Here is a 25,096-nt window from a genome sequence, read left to right as displayed (position 1 = left end):
TTGGTGTCAGAAAAACTTGTCAGAAGTGACTCATGCTGATAGCAGAGGAAAAAATCAGCACATCTATTGCTCTCAATTGAGACAAATACAAACTATAGAGGGATATGCTTTGTTCATATTTCATGTCTGAGGTTTACAACTGCTTTTCAGCAATGAAGAAGTGTTCAGAATGGATTCATTTATCTAGACTTTTAGCCCCTTGGTGGATTTTTCATGTTTGAGAGTAAAGTGTTGCAGAACACAATGTTTAACCTTTTCAATTAACCTTCTGTGTTCCCCAAATCTTGCCCTTGCTGTGCGAATGGTGCGGTTTACATAAAGGAGGCCTCAAGGACGATACAAACAATAAATAACAAATGTGGTGGAGCAAGTGAAGAACTATTTATGGCAAATTCTCCTCCATTCTGATCACAGAAGGATTTTTGATGATGGTGTATTGAAAGGGCACATTTCACAGGGTCTTTTTTTACACTGAAACATGCCTTTCAATTGACAAAGGTAGTCATAGGGTGGGAAGAAGGGTTTGGGAGAGTTTGCAATTTGCTAGGGGCAATATTGTTTTAATGTTTGGAGCTCTATTATACACGAAGTGGGGTCTAAATGGAATAACAGATCTCAATTTAGGGTCACCAATGAGTATGTGAAGAATGATGATTTTTTTCCATTTCTTCATGTCTGCAATGGTAACTTGTAATACACTTGATATCATGCTGGGTAATAGGGGGCTATTTTACTTTACTAACTATAGCAGCCAGAGCACACAGAGATTGGGCTTTATCAATAATGTTGGCCTTATAACCTTTGTCAAGGAACTTCTTTAGCCTTGCTCCCTGGGTGGTAGTCTACGTGTAGAGTACAGTTTCTCCCCTGGTGGACAGCAGATCATGGTGCTTGGTGCCAGGCAGCTGTGAGCTGCTGAGGTATCATGTGATAAGGATGACTGGTCATTGTTATCACATGATTACAATTTAAATAAAATAATATTATCTAAACAGTGCGGTGCAGTAATACATACAACCAAATTGTGCACACTCACAGTGGAAATATACTGCATAGTGATATCCACCAAAAAAAAATCAAAAACATGTAATCCAACAAAAATATATATTTATGTGTTCCTTGTTAACAAAATATAATAGATTCCAATTGATGACAAATAAAAGTTCATATATTGTCCATACAAATCCTGTGTGCATGCCTTTAAGTTATGTGTTATTTTTATAATCTTTCTTCCAGTCTTTGTTTTCCACCATACACAGTGCAATCCCACCACCGTTATACCAATGCTTGATATATTGTAAAATGGCGCCCAATATGCTGTTTATCAAAGTCTGCAAAAAAATGGCTGCCGCAAGTGATTTCATTGGACACAGCAATTGTTTACTGGGTATATAGGTGGCATGACCATTCAATGTCCTATCCCCTGATGAAGTCTTGTGACTCTGTGATACAACGTGTAGGGAGGAGCCTAATGAAATCACAACACACAGAATGCAAGTGAGCAGGCTGCCGATTTGCGTGGGACCAAAAGTCTATACAATACATGTATTCTGCAATCCACCTGTCATAGTGGACTTTTTAATTTGAGGGTTTTTATTAAATTGGGAGTTTTTTAAATACAAATACTGGTGGATATACAGAAAGCACAATGTGTACTCCTATTTGTGAGCTTTTCAAGTACATTATTTGGAGGATGGCCAAGGATGGAGATGGATTGAGGACAACCTAGATACCACTGAGGGAAACACCATTCCTGGTATAGTCACCCCGCCCCGCAGGGGAAAGCACATAGGACCTAATACTTCAGTTAGGTCATAAGATCAGGTGAGAGAATTGGTATAACAATGGTAGAATTGCACTCTATATGGTGGATAATAAAGATGGGAAGAACAATTTTATGAATAACATATAACTTAAAGGCTAAAAGATTTTTATGGACAATATATGACTATTTGTCATAATTTGGGACTCAGATCTAATATATTTTGTTAAAAAGGAGCACATACATATTTTTTGTTGAATTACATGCTTTTAAATTTTTTTGGAGAATATAATTTTATTTTCCGCTGTGAGTGTGGCACAATTTGGTTGCATATATTACTGTGCAGCATTGTTTATATATCAACTCTAGTAGCGAGCTTACCTGTTGCCAACATCCCTCTACCATGGGACTTTAAGGGCAACCACAAAAGGAATTACAAGAAAGATGAACAATGTTGCATAAAAGATTATTAGTACAAAATAGATAAAAACATTCTAAAAATAGGGTTCTGAGGGCTATTTGATATATGCATAATTACATGATCATATACATCATACTTCCACATCTGCATGTCAACGATTCAACAATTGTAGCGACACAGAAAACCCTAAGCGAAATACGATTTTTCTTTCTTCCTCAGATATATATCATGAAGAATCACAAATTCTCTAATGAAAACAAATCATTAGCTACATCTCAAAAATATATTTTTATATTTATGTTCATATATAGATTGGATGTTGTACAATACAACACATACTCACACTATAATAGGCAAGCTCCATAAACAACCATTGTTAAAAACAATGTAGAGTATGAGCTGCAGTAAAAATTGGGTGCATTATATATTATTTAGGAGATTGCACCACTGGGGTTTTAATGGTTTCCCAATTTAAACAAAACAGCCATGAATGGAAACCTTGCTTAGTGTTGTGAAGCTGTGATTGGCCCAGGGCTACCACATGGTACTTGGCACCCTGTACCATGTGATTAGCTGCAGCCAATCACAGCATGTCAACAGAAAGCAAGATGTCATGAATGGAAAGCCATTAACTAAAGTTAATTGCTTAAAACAGTGAACAACATTGTTATAAGCAATAACAGTGTAACAAAGAAAAAATCCCTTATCACCCACCCCCCTCCTTCCCCCAAGTAGTACAGTGTCATTATGGTGACACTGAAATACTCTGATGAATGAATGTAAAAACAAAGAAGAAAACATGTAAAAAAAATCTATTAACAAATTAATAAAAATGAATTTATTTTTTTTTAAATATATACTGTCACCAGTCACTATGCATGATCACCGCCACACCAGTCATATCATGACTTCGTACTGCACTGTTGACATTTATTTAATTTATTAATTTTCCAGAAAATTGTGATAAAAAATTCCAACTTTAAACTGGCCATGCCTCTTACTAAACACCTTGGACTGTCTAATTTCCAAAAAGGGGTCATTTGGAGGGCATTTGTACTGTCCTGGCATTTTAAGGGCCTCAAGAAATGAGCCACCAGTACATCGGGAGGATTGATCAATTTTCAAATATATTTATACCATAGTTTGTAGTGATTAAATACCACCAAAAAAAAGCTCTCTTTGTGCGAAAAAAAAAAAAAAAAATGTATATGGGTACAATGTTGCATGCCCAAGCAATTTTCAGTTAAAATAGCACAGCGCTGAATAGGAAATAATGCCCTGGTCATCAAGGGGGTAAAACCTTCCGGAGATCAAGTGGTTAACACATACAACACAGGTATAAATCACATCAATGAAAAGATTTGTCTTACTGAAGACAACAAATCAAATTATTTGTTAAGTGTTTCATTCTAAAATAACATTGTACAGTGGATCAAAAAAATCAACTGAAAAACCAGTTGAGTTGGGAACAGCGAGAAACCAGTGACATGGAATAGTCAGATGAAAACAATGAAACTGAGCATAGTCCATTGGCTTGCAGGAGAGAGAAAAAAATCTAACAGTCTAATGGCAGAGATGATGGAGTTGGTTACAAGGAATCGGTGAGAGTAGAGAGGGTATTTATTGAAGAGCATGTGAGCCCTTAAAGCATAACTAAAGGCAATTTTTTTTTTCCTTTTTGGATAGAATAGGGAGAGGTTTGGGGGGGGAGGGGGGGGGGGGGGTGATACCTTTGTCAATAAGTTTCATCACATCTCCTGAATTAAAAGCAGGACTGCTTTTTTCTGCTTCAACAAGCATGTATATAGATAGAATGATCTTGCCATGGCCATGCATTCATAACAAAGATGTTCTACTCAAACCAGGTGGAGCTCCTAAAGAGAACTAAGGGTCTGCTACCCATCCTATTTTGTTGTAGCGATTTTATGGAGACCAAGCAGCTCATGAATATTTTCTCATTGCCATAATGCAGGGCTTGAAAAAGCCGCTAGCCCACACAAATGCGAGGAGAAATTCCTCAATGGAGAGCGGCGACCGGCTGCGAGCGGCGAGCACAGATGAAGAAGCATGGAGCGAATGCACATGCGCTCCAAGCCTCATTGTGAAGCCGAGTTCCGGTTTACAACTTCCGGTTTCCGCGGCATCGCCATTACAGTGGCACTGAGGGGACACGTGCAGGACAGGTCCACTCTCCTACGCTGAGAGGATAAACCCTCTCCACCGCCGCAGGGGACTGGAAGCCCGCTCTCCACTGCCGCGGGGAACACGAGGCCCGCTCTCAACCGCCTTGGGGGACACGAGGCCTGCTCTACACCTCCTTGGGGGACACGAGTAAGGTTTGTGCCTGGCTAGTAGGTCTGGACTCGAAATTTTAACCCCTGCCATAACGGACATTTCTTCCTTGCCTGGCATAGATGAAGATTTGATGAGCATGCAACAGTTGACTTTGCTTAACCAGTTCCCAACCACGCTATAGCCAAAAGACAGCTACAGCAAGATAGGCTAGTTCTGGGAGGACGTCCATGGACGTCCTCCCAGAATCGGGTGCCCTGTGCTCCCCCTGGGGCACACACTGAGCACGACCTGTGATCGCTGTGTCCTTCAGACACAGCTGATCACATGACTAAGGAATGGGCCAATCACAGCTGTTTTTATCATGTGACAGGCTGTGTCCAATCACAGCTGATCACCGGGTAAACAGGAAATGCTAGTTATTGGCAGTCCTCTCCTCATGCTGATAGCCCATGAGAAGAGGAGAGCCTGTAAGAGGCATTTCACAGGGGGACGTCTACACTGATCATCAGGGCACTGATCAGTGTAGCCCCATCAGTGCAGCCAATAGTGCCCATCAGTGCCCATCTGTGCTGGCAATCAGTGCCCATCAATTGAATTAGTGCAGCCTATCAGTGCCCATCAGTGCCACATAACAGTTCCCATCAGTGCCACCTAACAGTGCATATCAGTGCCGCCTATCAATGCCCAACAGTACCACCTAACAGTGCCCATCAGTGCTGCCTAACAGTGCCCATCAGTGCCACCTATCAGTGCCCATCAGTGTCACCTAACGGTGCCCATCAGTGCTCCCTAACAGTTCCACCCATCAGTGCTGCCTAACAGTGCCCATCAGTGCCGCCTAACAGTGCCCATCAGTGCTGCCTATCAGTGCCCATCAGTGACTTCTTATCAGTGCCCATCAGTGCAGCCCATTAGTGCCCATCAGAGAAGGATAAAAAAATACATATTTACATAGCTTTATAATAGAAACTAAGAAATTTTTTTTTTAAAAAATGTTTGGTCTTTTTTAGTTTAGCAAAAAATAAAACACCCAGTGGTGATCAAATACCACCAAAAGAAAGCTCTACCTGTCTAAAAAAAATTATAAAAATGTAGTTTGGGTACAGTATTGCATGACCTCGCAACTTTCATTCAAAGTAAGAGAGTGCTGAAAGCTGAAAATGTGTTTGGGCAGGAAGTGGGTAAAAGTGCCCGGTAGGCAAGTGGTTAAACAATCCAATGCTTGTAGCAGTGTCACTTCTTTTGTTGTGGGAAAAAAAATGATCTGTTTAAGTAGCTCATTGTGTAAGGCTATGTGTATGTAGGCAGTGACAGAATATCTTACTATTTTGTGAACGCTTGTTCTGATGTGTCATACTGATTATTTTCACCTATCTATTAGTAAAGGCATAAAGTGTTTCTAAGCTAAAAAAAATTAAGATACCACCAGCCATCAGCAAGACAGTTTCAATCAGGGATAAAAGGCCTAACCAGAGTATAAAACCAGAAATAGTGTCGCGCTCCACTGACAATTGCAAAGATTATGAGTGAATAAGTGTTAAATAAATAAATAAAAGTCCCGCATTAAAAGCATAAGTAACAATATCACTGCAATTATATTACTACTACAATCTTGTCCTTAATGAGTCTGTGCCTTTGGTACTTCTTCTAATGCTGTGATGCAAAATAATAACCATGCAGTTCACCAAGCTTAAAAAATATTTTGTGCACCTTCATCGGTTGTGCTCTCACCTGATGTATATGACCAAACCATTAAGTGAGGTCATAAAAAGCTTGTGTCCCTTTATTTGGACTTAGTGGTAAAAGGATAGGATTAACCCTCTTTCCCTGAGATGGATGGATGGACAGAGTGTTCCCTTTTCCCAGCAGGGGGTCCTTTATGAATCCTTATGGATTTTCCTGGAGCCGAATGGATGGACAGGAGTATCCCTCTTCCCACTAGGTGGTCTCCTTGCTTCTTTAGGCATTTTTCTCCATAGGTGTATTGGCCATGAAATGTAATAAAAGATATAGTGCCTTATCCTCTTTAAAAGTTAATTTATTCAAATAAAGTAGTGCACTCACATGTGTTACAAGTTAAAACCGTATTAAAAGTTAAAATTTGAATCCACAGTAAGGTTTTCCAATATTGCTGAATACTTGCTGTATGTTGCTTTAAGCATTGTGATGTCAGAACCCCTCCCCTATGCGTTACGGCACAGGGTCACGTGACTTCAATCAGGGAAAATTGATCAATTGAATTGAATTCCACATTTTCACAGTTTCATACATTATCTAATTTAATTTCATCTGTATATCACAATTTTAGGATTATCTAATTATTTATTAGCACTTTACATACACCATAGTAGCTCACAAGACCCCACGCTTTAGTACCTAACCAGAGTATACCCAACATTTTTTTTCTGTATGGGGATACAGGGGTGTAGTGAATGTAAGGAATGTCATGTAGTGTGTATTAGGTTCTATATGATGATATGATGCACTTTTATCACCCCTGACTTCAAATTATAATCTAAATAATAGCAAGGATGACCCCATTTAATAGAAAAAAAGTAGCTCAGGTTTTGATAATTTAAGAGCTAGTTATCAATCATCTGTTGTGGACCGATAAAAAGAATTCTGTACATAGGGCACATGAGAAATTGTACCCCAACCCTGCATTTCAAAGAACTCAAGTATAATTTGTTAAAGTAAATGTAAACCCACTAAAATGTCATATACGTTTTACCAGCTGGTGATACTGATATAAAGGTCCTTGTTTGGTCACTTTGTGTTATGAGGTGACAACACTCTGCCCCTGTCTTTCACAATCTCCTGCCTGTAAATCATTCCGTTATGTGCTTTCCAAAACAAACAAAAAAAATAAGCCCATGTTCAGGAATATTCCACAGCTTTTACAAAATAAAATCGACAAAAATAATTGCATCCATCAACAATTAGGATATGCTTTCTGAAAATACAAATGCAATCAGTTAGCAGTAAAATGGGTTAGACCCATAGAAGGCTGTGAAAAAAATCAATTACAGGCAGAAAAAATGTAAAATATGTCCTTTTAAAAGCACACCCTCAGCCTTATTATGACTGTAGATAGTTCATGTGGAAGAGCTGTAAAAATGCTACATAGCACACATCACCAGCTTTAACCACTTTCCTACTGGGCACTTTTACCCCCTTCCTGCCCAGGCCAATTTTCAGCTTTTCAACAGCGTTGTTGCACTTTGTCATTTTTTCACACAAATAGAGCTTTCTTTTGGTACTATTTACACCCCGGTCACATGAAAGACGATTTTGAAATTGTGCAACTTACAGTGAAGTAGCACAATTTCAAAATCAGGTGACCTGCCGATTTCCTTGCGATTTGCAAGACATCTGACACAGATGTCTATACAAATCGCAACAAAGGTAGTGCATGTACTACTTTAGAAAGCGGTGTGGCTCTGACCAAGTCGAAACCGCACCAATATGACCGCTCTAATAGCGGACAATAGGGTGCGACTTAGCGTACAATTTGCAAATCACCTGGTATGCAAATAGCATGCCAAATCGCACCCGATGTGACTGGGGGCTTAATCACCACTGGGTATTTTGTTTTTTGCTAAACAAATGAAAAAAGACTGAAAATTTTGAGAAAAAAAAGTTTTCTTAGTTTCTGTTATAAAATTTTGCACACAGGTCATTTTTCTCCTTCACTGATGTGCGTGATGAGGCTGCACTAATAGGCAGTACTGATGGGCACTGATAGGCTGCACCGATAGGCACTGATGAGGCATCACTGAGGAGACGGTACTGGTGGGCATTGATAGGGAGTCACTGATGAGGCTGCATTGATATGCAGCACTGATAGTCACTGATAGATGGCAATGATGGGCACTGATAGGCAGCACTGATGGGCATTAATAGGCAGCACTGAAGGGCACTAATAGGCAGCACTGTTGGGCACTGATAGGAGGCACTTATAATTGGCATTGATTGGCAGAAATAATGGCCAAAGATTGGCAGCACTGATGGGAGCTGACTGGCAGCACTGATGGGTACATATTGGCAGTACTGATGGGCACTGACTGGCAGCACTGCTGGGCAATGATTGGCATTGATGAGCACTGTTGGGGCTGCACTGATAATCAGGGTACTGATAATCAGTGCCCTGATTTATCAATGTAGATGTCTCCTTTCACACGTCACATGTTGTGACAGTGTGAGGAAAGTACTGCTGATAATTGGCAACTGTGTTTACATTGTGATCAGCTGTGATTGTGCACCACTGTGATTGTCCCCTTTACCATGACATGTGATCAGCTGTGTCTGAAGGACACAGCGATCACAGAAAGCGCAGGGTGTGCACTGCAGCGGGCGTGTGGGGGGCACGGTTCTGGGAGGACATCATTTGATGCCCTCCCAGAACTGAAGGACCACATTGTAGCCGTCATTCAGCTATAGTGTGGTCAGGAAGTGGTTACCATATAAAATGCTTGCTTTGCCCCACCCCAAAATTCCTCCGAATGCACAGCATTTTGCTTCTAAAAGTACATTTAGTAAGGGTTTATATCTACTTTAGTACCCCAGTGCCCTACACCATTCAGCCCCTATGCATTTTATCTGCAGCACTCCATTTATTTTCCTGATTCTAGTTAAGCTCATCATCAGTATGGCTGCTAGAAATCCTCTCTGTAGATAGTGTAGATCAGAGGCTAGGAAGTGCATTATTGGTAGTTTATCATTTTGTGAGTGAACGGCCACATTAGTTCGCCGGCACTAAGTTGGCTTCACGTATACCTATGCTTGAAATAAACTTAAAACTCATCCCTACTTTTCTATGACTTTTACATTGGTTGCAGCTGCCACTTCCACTGATCAATTCAAGCTTATTACCACTTCATATAAATTCAGATATTGCAACCACAACTACCTAAAAAGCTTTTTTTCCAGGTAGAAATGAAACAGATTATGGTGCTGCTTCTGTATTTAAGCCAAGCTAAATGTAAAAGATAAAAAAATCAATTACCCAACCAAAATACTATGCAGTATGTTCTGCCATAATATAGTGTCAATGATCCTGTCTGTGAAAAACATACTGTTAAGTATTACCCTATACAGCTTAAAGGCATCTCCCAAATATGTAATTTAGGAGATTGGTATTGTTTCATGTTGCCCTCGAAGTCAATTTAAAAGGCCCTTTTCCCCTTGCAAAGGTATTTTATTTAGTTTTTTTATATTTTTATTTATTTAGTTATTGCTTTGTTAAGTGTCCCTCCTGGCAGTGCCCAGCTCATCTTGCCCCTTTTTCTTACAATAGCTTGCCTACAAGATTTGAAAATGCCCAGAATCAAGATTTAACCCCTAGCCTTAATAGTATATAAGGCTAATCCCTGGTTTCATAGATTTCAAGCAGGTCCTTGCTAAGAATTTTTCACATTAACATAGCTGAGAAACGTATACTCTAAGTTTAAAGCTAAAGAAAGAAGAGTTTAACCACTTGCCTTCCAGAAGATTTACTCCCCTTCCTGACCAGGCTATTTTTTGCGATACAGTGCTGCGTTATTTTAACTGACAATTGCACAGTCATGCAACGCTGTACATACAAGGGGCGACTGAAGAGTTCTACCCATGAAGCATTTGTCTTAGCCCAATTTTATTTTTGCTACTCATAGTGCCTATCTTTGCAAGGTTCCGTACCAAATTTCTCACAAATAGCTTTTTCTTTTTCAGTTATTGAAGACTGAAGCGCAGAAGGTCATTATTGTCTGAAAGATGGAGGAAGTGAGCAAACGTGCTGTTATCCAATACCTGCTGTCTGTCGCATTTGTTTTCAACAGTCAACATTCTCTGCACCCACCGACTTGACACCTTGTGCATGTCCAGCACTACTGTTAGATTGTGTCCAACACATTCCTGGCATATGCCCACTTTCTCTGCGATGAAACGTTCTGTCACACGCTTGTCTGCCATTAGGAGATCCGGGATTGCTGTGATGTTTGTCTCCATACAGGCATTTGCTGGCCTTCCACTGCGAGGGGCACCTTGGACAGAGGAGTTCCCCCTCTTGAATTCTGCCACTCACTTTTTAACGATGGAATAGGATGGGGCATCCTCCCCTAATGTTTCCATCATGTCCTTGTGGATGTCCTGTCCACTCATTCCCTTTTTCAGCAGGTATTGGATAACAGCACGTTTGCTCACTTTCTCCATCTTTCAGACAATGATGACCTTCTGCGCTTCAGTCTTCAATAACTGAAACAAAGAAAAAGCTATTTGTGAGAAATTTGGTATGGAACCTTGCAAAGATAGGCACTATGAGTAGCAAAAATAAAATTGGGCTAACACAAATGCTTCATGGGTAGGCTGAGAACTTTTCAGTCGTCCCTTGTAAATGAAATTTATGCAATTTTTTCCCCTCAAATAGAGATTTCTTTCAGTGGTATTTGATCACCTCTGCCTTTTTATTTTTTTGCGCTGTAAACAAAAAAAGACTGACAATTAAAAAAAAAAAAAAAGAAAGAAACCAATACAGCATTTTTGACTTTTTGTTATAAAACATATCCAATAAAAAATAAAAATAAATAAAATGTCATCATAAATTTAGGCCAAAATGTAGTTTACTACATGTCTTTGCTAAAAAATACCAATAATTAATGTATATTAATTGGTTTACATGAAAGTTATAGCGTCTACATATGGTGGTATATATAATGGAATTTTCCTACCCGGAAATGCAAAATCACATATATTTACATATTTTTGCCCAGCGAGGCAAATTAGCAATGCAATACAATGTAGAAACTTCAATTTCATGGATTGATAATGAAGCCTCATTTACATTGCCTGCAATGACACAGTAATCGAATGATCTACTAACTGCTAAAACCAACGGCCACCATTCAATACTCCTACTACTCGACCTCTCCGTGGCTTTTGATACGGTTGACCATCCCCTCCTCCTCAAAAAACTACACTCTCTTGGCCTCAGAGACTCCGCTCTCTCCTGGTTCTCCTCCTATCTATCACAGTGCTCCTTCAGTGTTACCTATAACGCTGCCACCTCCTTTTCACTCCCTCTATCTGTAGGGGTCCCTCAAGGTTCTGTCCTCGGACCCCTTCTCTTCTCCATCTACACCTCCTCCCTTGGTCACTTGATTAACTCCCACGGCTTCAATTACCATCTCTATGCTGATGACACGCAAATCTATCTGTCTACCCCTCACCTCACCCCTTCAGTCTCCACTCACATCACTAGCCTACTAAGTGACATATCGGCTTGGATGTCACTCCACTTCCTCAAACTAAATCTTTCCAAAACTGAGCTCTTAGTATTCCCCCCAGGCTGTGCCACCTCCATTGACTTCACCATAAATATCGATAACACAATCATCAGTCCTTCCACTCATCACAGGGTACTAGGTGTAATCCTAGACTCCCATCTGTCCTTCCAGCCCCAGATCCAATCGCTGACAAAATCATGTAGACTTCACCTCCGTAACATCTCCAAGATACAAACATTCCTAACCCCCAAAGCAACGTATTCACTCCCTTGTCATATCACGCCTCGACTATTGTAACTCCCTCCTCATTGGCCTACCTCATCGCAGGCTATCCCCACTCCAGTCCATCATGAATGTTGCTGCCAGGCTCATCCACCTTACTAACCGTTCTCTTTCTGCCACCCTTCTCTGCCAATCCCTCCACTGGCTCCCAATTGCCAAACGGATAAAATTCAAAACACTAACAATGACATATAAAGCCGTCCACAACACTGCCCCAAATTACATAGCCGATCTTGTCTCTAAATATCACCCAAACCGTACTCTCCGCTCCTCGCAAGACCTCCTACTCTCTAGCTCCCTTATCTCCTCCTCCCATGCTCGTCTCCAGGACTTCTCCAGGGTGTCCCCCATCCTCTGGAACTCCCTACCCCAATCTATCAGACTATCGCCTACTCTTCTTACTTTTAGGCGATCACTGAAAACCTATCTCTTCAGGGAAGCCTATCCTGCCCTCTGCTAATACTGGATTCCTCTACTCTTCCAACCACTCCATCCCCCACAGTTATTACCTTTTGTACCACTAGCCCCTCCCTCCTAGATGGTAAGCTTCAAGGATCATGGCCCTCAAATCCCTCTTGTATTGAACTGTATTGTTACTGTATTGTCTCCTATTATATTGTAAAGCACTGAGCAAACTGTTGGCGCTATATAAATCCTGTATAATAATAATAATAATAATAAAATATACTTAAGCAAATCTTTCATGACAAAATATTTTAACAGTAACAGTATTACCTACAAAATGTTAGTGTTATTATTTAACTGTGTTATCTACATTGGTCAGTTAGTTTTGGTGTTATCAATTAGACACAGATTTTCTTCAGTCAGAAAAATATATTTTTCAGTATTGAAAGTATAACATAACCTCCTAAACTTGATGTCTATTAACATTAACCTACTCTTAAAGTGGGATTAAACACAAAAACAAAAATGTATATTGCAGTTTACCAATGATTAGATGTCGTGGCTGCATTATTTTCTGTCCTCTGGCTTTTTTCCCCCCTGTTTTTACCTGGTGATCTGGCCAGTATCCCATCTCCTGTGGGACACAACTCTTGAAGAATGTGCACAGGAGGCACAGCAGACAGTAGCATTGTCAGTCTGGGGGTGAGGGGAGTGTTAAACATATTACCAGATTTAGAGCCACTAACAAATTAAAGCCAAACTCCAGCTGATACATTTTAATCCATTACAGCAAACAGTTTTTTCAGGGGGGTAAAGGTTTTGCATGAATAAATAAAAGCTGATAATTTTAATCACCCGTGCCAGTGTTAAATGGTTTGTCTTATCCATGTAAGCTGATACTGTGAGGGACCGCCGAGCGGCACCCCTAGCACTCCACTGGTCAGGCGTGCCCAGAGCGCGGAGTCTAAGCCACAGGGTACTTGTTCACCAGGGCCCCTGATGGTGGGGATGGACTTGTAGTACCCCGAGACCAGGTCGCCACTACTGAGCACACCTGTCCGTGGTAGGGGTGTTTGCCAGGGGCTCCAACCAGGGAGAGCCAGATGTGAGGAGGTCGGGTGACCCCGATGGGATGGATGGATGGATGGCTGAGCAAGTGCGAAGTCAGACAGGCCGAGTTGGTAACGTAGAGGACGGTAAGGTACAAGGGAGCAGGCAGAGAATCGTCGGGTCACACGCCAGGTCAGCAACAGGAGGTCAGATCTAATGAGGGGCATCCAGGGAGAGAGGTCAGGCAAAGCAAGGGTCTGGGCAGGAGAAATCAGCAGGTCAAGAACAATCCGGGTCAATAAACTTACAAGGCACGGGTACAGAATCACAGGAAGCAGGTAAGACCAGAAGGCAACGAAATGACAGCTCAGGGACATTTAAATATCCCGCCCTGCGCTGCCATTGGTGCCCAGCGGGCGGCCGCGGCTTCTACTGCGCATGCGCGAACTCGAACGCCGCGGCCGGCCCGGACCTAGTGCCCATGTACAGGGCGGAGCAGTGCGCCTGCGTCGGGACCATCGCGGCAGGGATCGAGGGGATCCCTGACAGATACATTCTGCTGGAGAGTTTGTGTTGTTAAAACAACAGACTTGATGACTCCATTACCAGATAGAAATAGAAGAAAGAAAGCCTAAAAAAAGAAAACTAATGCAGCCATCATACTGTATCTAAGAATTGATAAGCTGCAATATAATAAATCTTTGCTTTTGGATTTAATACTGTTTTAAATGTAACACTTAAATGTAATCCTTAAACAGACACTGCCATTTAACCATTTAGGGCAAACTGACAGTGCCTTTTCATAGCCCATCAGTTTGCACTCCCTTGTGTTCTCCCTGCTCTGTTGTTCTAAAAAGTGGGTCTTTTGGGTATGGGGGAGCAGGTGACCTCCCCTTATGAGGCAGTGCTCAAACCTAAATGGCCAATAGTACTGGCAGATCAATGTTAGTGGGCAGTGACAGAATTAATCTCTTATATCGTCTCCAACACCAGAGCTTACTCAATGTGGATTCCTGCAGTGGAGAGTGAGGATGGGTGAGTCTTGGGGTGATATCGAACATCAACTATATATTGACTTTTCATCTTTGGTCTCTTTCGGGAACAAAGGGACAAGTCTATACTTTACTGCACAACACGTATGTACACATGCCATCATGCTCTCAAGTGGGGAAATCTACCAATCATAGAGAGAGAAGGACACAAAGGGAAGAACACCATTCTCCCAAGAATCCCCAATATGTATACAAAGCTGTATTTTTTGTCAGACTATATTTCTGTAAGTGAGTACAACCTCTGCATCATCTCCATTCCATGTGAGTGCCAATGCACCATTGAATACAAAACTATTTATACAATCTTGGACAGAAATATTGGCACCCCCTCCATTTCTGTCAGATACAACACTTCGCCCAGGAAATTGTTGTAATTACAAATGTTTAGTCATTCTTGTGCTTATTTCTTTTGTTTGTATTGGTATGACACAAAAAAAGTGGAGAAACAAAAAGCCAAATCAGACACATACCATGCAAAACTCCAAAAATGGACTGGACAAAATTATTGGCACCCTTAATTTAATATTTGGTAGCACACCCCTTGGAAAAAATAACTGCAATCAATTGTTTCCTGTAACCATCAAGTTTCTTACTTGGGAATTTTGGACCACTCTTCTTTTTCCAATTGCTCCAGGTCTCTCAGACTGAAAGGGTTCCTTTTCCCAACTGCTGTTTTGAGATTTTGAGAGGTGCTCTGTAAGATTAAGATTTGGATTCATTGCTGGCCAGTCCAACACTCTCCTTGTCTGAAACCATTTCTGGGTGCTTTTTGACATGTTTTTTGGGTCATTGTCCTGTTGTAATACCCATGACCTCTGACGGAGACCCAACTTTCTGACACTGGACCCTACATTGCACCCCAGAATTCTTTGGTAGTCTTCAGATTTCATAAAGCCATGCACACGGTCAAGACATCCAGTGCCTGAAGCAGCAAAGAAACCCCAAAACATCAGTGACCCTCCCCCATGTTTGACTATAGGGACTGTATTCTTTATTTTAAAGGCCTCATTTCTTTTTCAGTAGAATGATGGGCTTTCCCAAAAAGCTGTAATTGTATTTCATCTGTCCACAGCACATTCTCCTAAAATGATTTTGGCTTCCTTAGGTAAGTTTTGGCAAACTCCAATCTGGCTTTTTTATGTTTCTGTGTCAGCAGTGGGGTCCTCCTGGGTATCCTGCCATAGCTCCCCTTTTCATTCAGATGGTGACATATACTGTGAGCTGACACAGTTGTACCCTGTTTCTGAAGGTCAGCTTGAATTTTTCTGGAAGTTAATCGAGGTTCTTTATCCACCATATGAACAATCCTTTGTTGCAGTCTTTCATCAAGTTTTTCTCTTTTGTCCATGTCCAGGTAGATTAGCTACAGTGCCATGGGATGTAAACTTCTTGACAATTGTGTGCACAGTGGACACAGGAACACTTTAAGATCTCTAGATATGGAGTTGTAACCGTGAGATTGTCCATGCTTTTCCACAATTTTTGTTCTCAAATCTTCAGACAATTCTTTGCTGCTCTTTCTCTTTTCCATGCTCCATGTGGCACACACAGACACACAACAGAAAGGTTTCAATTTTTCACCATTTTAACTGGTTGCCAGTGTGATTTCAATATTGTCAGCACCTGTTAATTGATACAGGTGAGTTTAATTACAAATTATGGGAGCATCACAAACTTGGAATGCAATTATTTCTTTCAATTTTGAGACGGTGCCAATAATTTTGTCCAGTCCATTTGGGGAGTTTTGCATGGAATGTGTCAGATTTGGCTCTTTGTTTCTCCACTTTTTTGTGTCATACCAGTACAAACAATATAAATAAACATGAGAATGCCTAAACATTTGTAATTGCAACAGTTTTCTGGGTAAAGTAGTACATTATCTGACAGAAATGCAGGGGTGCTAATATTTTTGTTCATTACTGTATTTCATGAAAATCTTCCTCTGTGTTTTGCTGTCCAGATAAGATTACAGTAACATATTAAAAACATTTTTTCCGTACACTGTGAAATAATTGCATGTGGTAAAGCAGTCACACCTACTCATAATTATGCCAAATTGTTGACAGTCCTTTTTTATAAAAAGTGAATGAACACATGTGCAATTATATCCTGGGTGCTACGAGCTGTGCCACCACACTTGGCACATTGTTTTATTAGTTAAAAGAACACATATGGTTTGCATGTTTCCAGCCTGTCCTTAAGGATACAACAGCTGAAGAATGTAGCACCACCATTCTTGCTCAATTCCAAAACATGGAGAAACTTGGAACATATCTCAGCAATATCCTGTTTTAGCTGATGTTTTCTAAAACTGGTTTCTAGTCACTAAGTGGGTTTACGTGATCCATCATGCAATAGGACATCCCATGTTAGCTACAAAGGGAATCTTTCATACATTAACATGCCCACCTACCATGAATCAATGAAGGGAGCAGCCTGAGATGCCAAAATGTTTATTTTACCGCCAGAAATGTATTATGAAAACAGTGTCTCAGTCTTGCAAATACTTTTTTTTAGCTTTGCCACAAAGAGCAGACTTCTACTGCTCTCTGCACAAAGTTCAAAATGTCTTCAGTTACCTTTGAGCAGTTAGTGGTGAGTCTTAATGAGAGCATTTAGCAGCATAGTTGTACAAGACATTCATGGCCATGAAGGTCAAAGAATAAATGGGCACAAAAGACCCTTTACAACAAGCAGGCAGAATGCAAATGTTCATTATGTACATATTAAGAACACACACACACATTTGTGCAGTCTTCAATATAAAGATGTAATTGTTTGATTTCAACCAGACATTCCTTCTTAGTAATTGAATGATGTTAGCCAAGGAATTATTAGAGCACCGAGTGCCACAGGCAAACACTTGTAACACAGGCCTTGACAGCTAGCCAAACAGCTATATAAAATGCTGTTTTTTAAATGCTTATTTGCATGCTTGTTACAGTTAAGTGAATGGAAACAAGGTTTTCTGTTTGGTGATTCATGGTGACAATAACAGCAATCTGTCACTATCAGTGGAGAAAAGACAGCTGAGAGTAATAAGACATTTGCAGTCACCTTGCTGGCTGACTGGCTGAGTCGTTCCAGGAAGGGAGGAAAATAAAGCTTCATATTGCTGCAAAACTAACCCATCGGGAGAGGAGACGTCCAATAATAACATTACGATACCTGTGAATCAGCATTTACAACGTCTGGCAAGCTTGAGCTGTGGGATAAAAGAGACAACGGTAGAGAAGGAGTGCCATAAGATATGAATAGATGCACACTTATCTGTTTTATGTTAACTTTGTGCCGGAGATATCTAAGACATTGACAAAATGCAGTATGGACTTCATCTAGGCTTCTACTACCTCTATCATGGCTGCTACTATTAATACTACTACTGCAAGTAGATTAATACAGTTAAACTACTACCACTACTATGTTCTGCTACTCTTACTGCTTCTTCAATAGGTATTCTTGTATTAATATTTTATGTGTATTACTACCACTTTTATCAAGATGATCACTACTAGCAATGCATACACTACTATACTAGTATTACAACTTTAGGTGTACTGTAACTATAGCTATCCCCGGTATGCTGACAAAACGGGGGATCGGGGGGGGGGGACTGCTGTAACAGTAACATATTACATGTTACACCCTGAATACCCTGTTACAAAAGGTGAACCTATCCTTTAAATAATCTGAATTTAGTCAATTTTTATAATTCTAATACTACAATATAATCCTGTTAGAAAAATCAGAACTGCTTGCGTAAAGTTAATTTTCATTTCTAGTGTGCCTGAACTTATAGTCAAGAATTGCATCATGGAAAGTTATAACAAGAATACAAATGATCCTTCTTTTAGTCTACGTAATGGCAAAGAAGTAAAGAACATTTTGCTTTTGCATAGACAGTAACATTTTAAAGTCATTTCTGAACACTAGGGAGTCACTGTTCTAGCTCTTCTCCAGAAATATTTATCATGTGAAAGCTTTTCTCTAATCAGGATAAACAATACACTGTTTGCATTTTAAATGTTGCTGTACAAAAATAGCAACATAAAAAATATGTAAATCATTAACAGATGATAGAAAAGAATAAAACCATAACTCTTACTAAGAAAAACCTGGGGAAAAAGTAAAAATTGTAAACAAAAAGGGCTTAGTATGAAAGAGAAGACATCACTGTTGTCAAAGTATGCCTTTTATTCTAATATCAGTCATCCCGGTACAACTTGTAACAACTCCTAGAGTTCTGCACAGTCCAGGATGGACATGTCACCTCCCCTCTATAACACAATGCCCATAATTTAACCTACTCATCAGGTTATGATAAGCTCATGTTCTTAACCTTGCCACAGGCAAAGGCAATCACTGGAAAAAAAGTGAAGTCTTCAGAGTCTGTGGAGTCTATGGAGTGGAATGAGTCCCAAACATGGCAGAAATGAGCTGTTTAGGAGCAAGATTGTTGTATGTAGCAGTTCAAAAAACTGGAGTGAATTTGAAATACAAAATCCAGTGGGACCCTTCATTGTCCCCGTACTGTAAATGCTTGTACACTGTAGGGGTATAAGAATGGGATGAGATGTAGTACTTACTTGACTCCTCTCTTACAGGCTTTTGGTACTCTCCTCTTGATAATGTCAGAGTTTCACTGGAGCTCCAAAGAGAAAAGGATTCAGGGAACCAGCCACACAGCATAATATAAGCCTTCCAGAGCAAGGAATAAGGGACATTTTACAGTTTATTCTTCTACCTCTAGACTTAGTGAGCACTTAACACTTACAGTGTTGGGTAGGGTACCACAAGGGTATTGTCAAGAGCGTGTAACTGTCCTGTTCCATGGCGGCTGTTGTTCCCATTCCAGCATCCCCATTTTGGCTGAGCTGCACTCTTCCTGCCTGACTGTCCACCTGCAGGGTGATTGATGTAGACACAGCCTTTGGGTGGAGACCAAAACTGCTTTAGCCTGCCAAACCCTTAGTTTCATGCTTATGTGATAGCGTTCGCAACACAAGCTTCAAGCTCCCTGTTTGTCTACCTTGTTCCCGTGCCTTGACCTTTAACTTTGCCTAATGCCTGCCTTGGCAGCTAGTTTGGATTTTCTTGTTATTGACCTCGGTCTGAACTTATCCTAAAAAAAAGAGGTTCTAATCCTTCCCTATTTAATCTAAATAAAAAAAAAAACAGTATTGTTTGATGTCCGTTACCTAAAACAAACAAAAGCATTGTAAACAAACACATTACATTTGTCACATTGGCATCAGTATACTTCAAATGCTTATTTATCTTGTTCAGTAGTTGCCTAAACCAAATCTGAGAAAACATTTTGTTATTAAAACCAAAATGCCAACTCATTATCAAAATGTTACCTTATTGATCATATATCAGAAATCCTCAAATAATTGTTTGCTTTTAGGCTTGTACCTGAAGACTGAATTCATTTATTTTGGAAAAATAGTTACCTTGCATAGCTGGTATTTACAAAAATAGACATGGGATAATAATTCATGTTGCGCTGAGTAATCTTAGTGTCACAATTTGTCAAAAAACTTTAACTTTTTATGTACACGTGTACTTATTTAATTATTTTTTTGGAGGCATGTAAACTTAGGAGTCTGCACCAAAAAATGCCACACTAAAAAAGTAAATAAACTGGTAATAAATGTCATCAACATTTGTAATAATCCAGACAAAAACTTTGTAAGGTGAGAAAAGAGTTCTAGATGTACTTGCATGTACCTTCAAAGTGACACTAAATAATATCCTCATTCACCAAAAATAATCTATACGCATCCACTACCCTGTGGCCCTGTGATCTGTTTTTTCCTGAAGTTGTTTCTTGCTTTATGAACCTCTCCTTTTCCTCCTTCACTTCTGTTTGTTTGTAATGAGCAGTACATATATGTTTCAGTCATGTGTACTGCTGTATGCACACTACACATCCCATAGTCCATAGTCCCTAGTCCATCTAGGGAGCAAGTAAGGGGGGGGGACTATGTTCCTACCAGGGGCGGACTGACAACTCATGGGGCCCCTGGGCAAAAAGGGGATTATGGGGCCCCTGTGTCCTTGCCCAAACTCAAAAAAGCCTATGAAAAAGGTACCAGGGGCATCTTATGGGGCCCCCTACTGACCCCAGGCCCTCGGGCAGTGCCCAAAGTTTCCAAATGGTCAGTCCGCCCCTGGTTACTACATACAGTGAGACCATGGAGAATGAACTGGGCTACCCTTCCCAAAGGAAAAAGAATGACCGTAGCAAAAAAAGCAATAGAAGGTATTTTTTTGAATTCAGAATACATACTTGAATATATATACTTTTTAAAACAGAATTTAGTGTCACTTTAAAGCCCAATTTCAGGTTGGGTAGATCCACCCTTGGAGAAAACCTTCCTCCCTTGTATTTCTTTTTAACTTTGTACAACAAGTCCTTTTTGTGGAGCTTCAGTTCAATCATATGACATCCCCCACACCTCTTCCTCTTGTTCCTGTAATGGACAGGTATTCTACCATGTGGGCAATGTTCTCTACATCATCTACCTGTTAGTCCAGGTGCATGGATAGGGTGATTACGGCTTTAGAACTTTTTCCTGTAATGGGCATAAAGGGTTTGAAAAAAAATACTTGGAATTGGACTTGAAAACAGTACCACAGACTTCATTCTTCAACATTCTTCAAGGTGTGGGAAATGGTGGATCCATCTTCAACACTATGAAGACGTAGTAACCCTTGAAGATTATACTCTAGAGTCCCAGTGTGGTATTTGAAACTTTTGAAGGTACAAGCAGAAACCTCAATGTATCTTTACTTTATTAATGTGTTTTCTTTACAAACTTTTCTTTCAGACATGTGATTGGCTGATTCTTTGAATGGCTTAGTTTGAGCTTAAAAAGTCTTAAAACCATTTAATAACATTTGGTTTATATTGGATGCAAATTAAAGCCTGTAAACAACTGTAAATTGATCATTTTCTAAAGATATTGTAAAATACCTTTTTAGCAGCTTTTATAGCCAGTTATCTGACTATCCCGAATTTGCTCCGTTTCTCCCGGGAGAGTAGGTGGAGCAGGCAGGCAACCTGTAACATTACCTATAGATGTCACAGCAAAAACAACATTGAGCCAATTGCTGCTGCTGAGGCCATAAGTCAAAATTCGAAAAAAAAAGTCTACCTAAAGTTGTACAAAAAGCTCATGAAAGTGTATAGCAGGGAGAGTTCATTCAAACATCTAGAGTTACCCCACAAGGCAAGGAAAAAAGTTATGTGCTTGAAGGGGAAAAGTGAGGAAGTAAAAGCATCCAAATGTATTCGCAGGGTAATTGGGAATTATTTGCACCAGCTGCATGCTGACATCAGATGCCATAAGTTTCAGACCTGAGCCACTTTATTTCCCACTTACAATGAGCCATGACTTGAATTTTGCATTTTTTTTTTGTTGGGTTTATTTCTGGCACTAAATCATTGTGGAGAATGATTGCTCTCAGCAAGGATAAGCTACCAATCAAATAGCAAAGAGTTATGCTCACCAGTGATGTGTCTTGATTCTGTCTGGGCCAAAGCAAAGTGTGTACAATATGTATGGGACATACTGAAGAATGTGCAGGCTTGTTAGTAATTTCTAATCACCGTACATTGGCTTTTCCAAGAATACTGGTTTGAGGGTCAATACTAGGTATAATACGTGGTCTAATCTTCTTATATTCAAGAGCTCTGCGATCCCCAGATTATACTGCATGTTGAAAAGTGATAATCCATGTTGTCATCGTATATAAACACAACAGAAAAGTACGTTTTTTTAGCGTGATAATGCTTGATTTCATATCACAGCCAGCACTACACATATTGTGGACACATTTAAAAAACATACTTTATGGTGAGTGAATACTAGATTTGACACATTGAACAGCTAGTTGATTAATTTAATAAGAGCTGGTAATTTTTTCTTAAAAAAAATTAAAAAACTTTTTGTGTTTATGCCTAACAGAATTAATTAATGCAAAGCTGCAGATATTTGTGGTGTGATAATGCTTGATTTCATATCACAACCAGCACTAAACAAATTATGGACACATTTAAAAAACATACTTTTTGGTGAGTGACTGCTAGATTTGACATATTGAACAGCTAATTGATTAATTTAAATAGAGCTGGCCATTTTTCTTAAAAATTTTTTTAAAAAACTTTGTGTTTATGCCTAACAGAATTAATTAATGCATAACTGCAGATAGAGACCTTACCTATTGTTTTCATTTAATAAATCGAATATAATTGAAGCCTGTAACAATTTCCAAAGACTTTAGTTACAACCTCTTGCATTTTAACATTGTAACTACACCTTGATATATAGTTTGTACACACACCTACACTTGTACAAATATACACAGCTGCTGTAAAAACTGTTTTTCATGTTCTGTACAGTGGCTTTTGAAGTTCATTAAGAGTCACAAGTGCACTGGCATCCTTAATTATAGAACGATTAAGCTGGACTTCTGTTCTGTCAGTGGGGGACTGGATTATAGGAGCGCTTTTACATTCCTTACAACTTCTGCATAATTACCAAAGTATGCCCGCTCTGTACGTTCTCTACAGCACCATCAGCACATTCCCTCAGCTCTCACCTCATCTACAGTGCATACTGATCCAATTATCCTTTCCAATGTGCACTCTGCACCAATAATCCTCTCTTGATCTGCACCCTGCACCCCTAATCAGCAATACAGCCCTATAATTATCCCCTCCCCAGATTTGAACCCCGTACTAATACCTCCCCAACTGCTTTTGTCCTGCTGAACTCACTTAGCAGCAAGGCCTGCTCCTAGGGTTACAATGTACACCCACTGACACCCATTTTATGGTTGCAAGAGGAGCACAAAACATTTATGGACAAATAGAAGGCTCACATAGCCCTAAGCAATATAACATCCAGATGAATTTATCAGGGTGGTAACATAATTGAAAAACAAGGCTGTTTTTTTAGTAAACAAAACACCTGAAGCCATGAGCCCAAAAGAGAAAAATGAAAAATCCAACCAACTGTTATGAGTTAATAGATATACTTATGTTTAGTATCCCCAACCTTGGTCATTCTGATATGGGTAGACTTCAAAACTTTTCCCCATGTAAAGCATTTTGAAAAAACTTACACATAAGAGCTTTTCAAATTACCCTAACGTGTGCCATTAAGGTGAATTTGCCCGATGTCCACTGTAATGACGTCACTGGAAATTGGGCATTTTGGCCCCCATTGACAGCACGCTTAATGTGCCGTCAGTCCATTCGCACAGCTGCTGTTCCTTTGTCATCAGCACTCCATGACATTGCATAGCAATCCTGCAAGAGTGTTGACCTATTGAGTATTTCCTGAAACACCCCATGTGACAACACACAGAGTGCTTGGCTAATGTCTACTGTGTATGTACAAGATTACATCCATGACACAGGAGAAAGGGTGGAAGCATATCGTTCATTGGAAGCAGAGGACAACAGTTAACATGATGCAGACTTCACCCAGGAGACATGAAAAAGAAAATAACCTGGAAAAATAGTAGGCAACAAGCTAGGGGGAGAACAGGGGCGGACTGACAACTCATGGGGCCCCCCGGGCAATAGGGGACCATGGGGCCCCTGTGTCCTTGCCCAAACCCAAAAAGCCTATGAAAAAGGTACCAGGGGCATCTCATAGGGCCCCCTACTGACCCCGGGCCCTCGGGCAGTGCCCGTGTTTCCAAATGGTCAGTCCACCCCTGGGGAAGAATAATTTTTGTGGTGTGTTCTAAAAAGGTTTAGCATATTGACCATAAGATTATTGATGATTTGGGCAGGTGAGTTTACTACCGCTTTAACCTGAATTCTTCAAGAGAGAAAACTGTGTTGAGACTATCTCCATTGCTGACCTCCTTCTGTAAATGCTAGCTTCCTGACTACTATGATGATCCAATGGCTGACCCAGAACAAATTTGTGGAACAAAGGTTCAGACCTTATTCTCATTCTGGATGGTAACTAAGAAATTATTGAAGCCCTGGGCACCCAAGAAACCAACATGTTCAGAACCATTCATATTTTTTTCAGTATTGGTTTTCTTTTGGGACTAATGATGGACAGCTTTTCCACTGAAATAGGGGTTTCATTGGAAATGTGCACCAAGGAGACTTTTTACAAGGGGACAGTGCAGCAACCAGTGAGCCATACATTAAATCTGTGACAGGTAAGTGTAGGATTTTGGAAAGGGGATGCTTGGGAAAAGCAGATAAAGTAAAGGTTATCCAAAAAATATTTACAATAAACATACAGGTATCCTTCACATATACATTCATATATTACTTTACATATGATACTACCTTGAAAAACTTTATAACTTTCAATGCTTAGAAGTACCGTATTTGTCCATACAATACTACATTCATGCAACTTTAATGTTACCATAACACTTTGTAAAGATTATTTAAAGATTAATAAAATTAAGTAAATAGAAAACTCTATCACATTTTGAATGATGATTCTCTTGAGCATATCACCATAGTGCACAGTTCTGATGTGGTGGTGATACTGCCACCTAGTGACAATCCACCTTATTCACTCCT

The sequence above is a fragment of the Staurois parvus genome, unplaced genomic scaffold (genome assembly GCF_062004578.1).
Source record: "Staurois parvus isolate SC_StPar_1 unplaced genomic scaffold, SC_StPar_1.0 ptg000155l, whole genome shotgun sequence".
NCBI classification, from domain to species: domain Eukaryota; kingdom Metazoa; phylum Chordata; class Amphibia; order Anura; family Ranidae; genus Staurois; species Staurois parvus.
Note: the sequence above shows the minus strand (reverse complement) of the source record.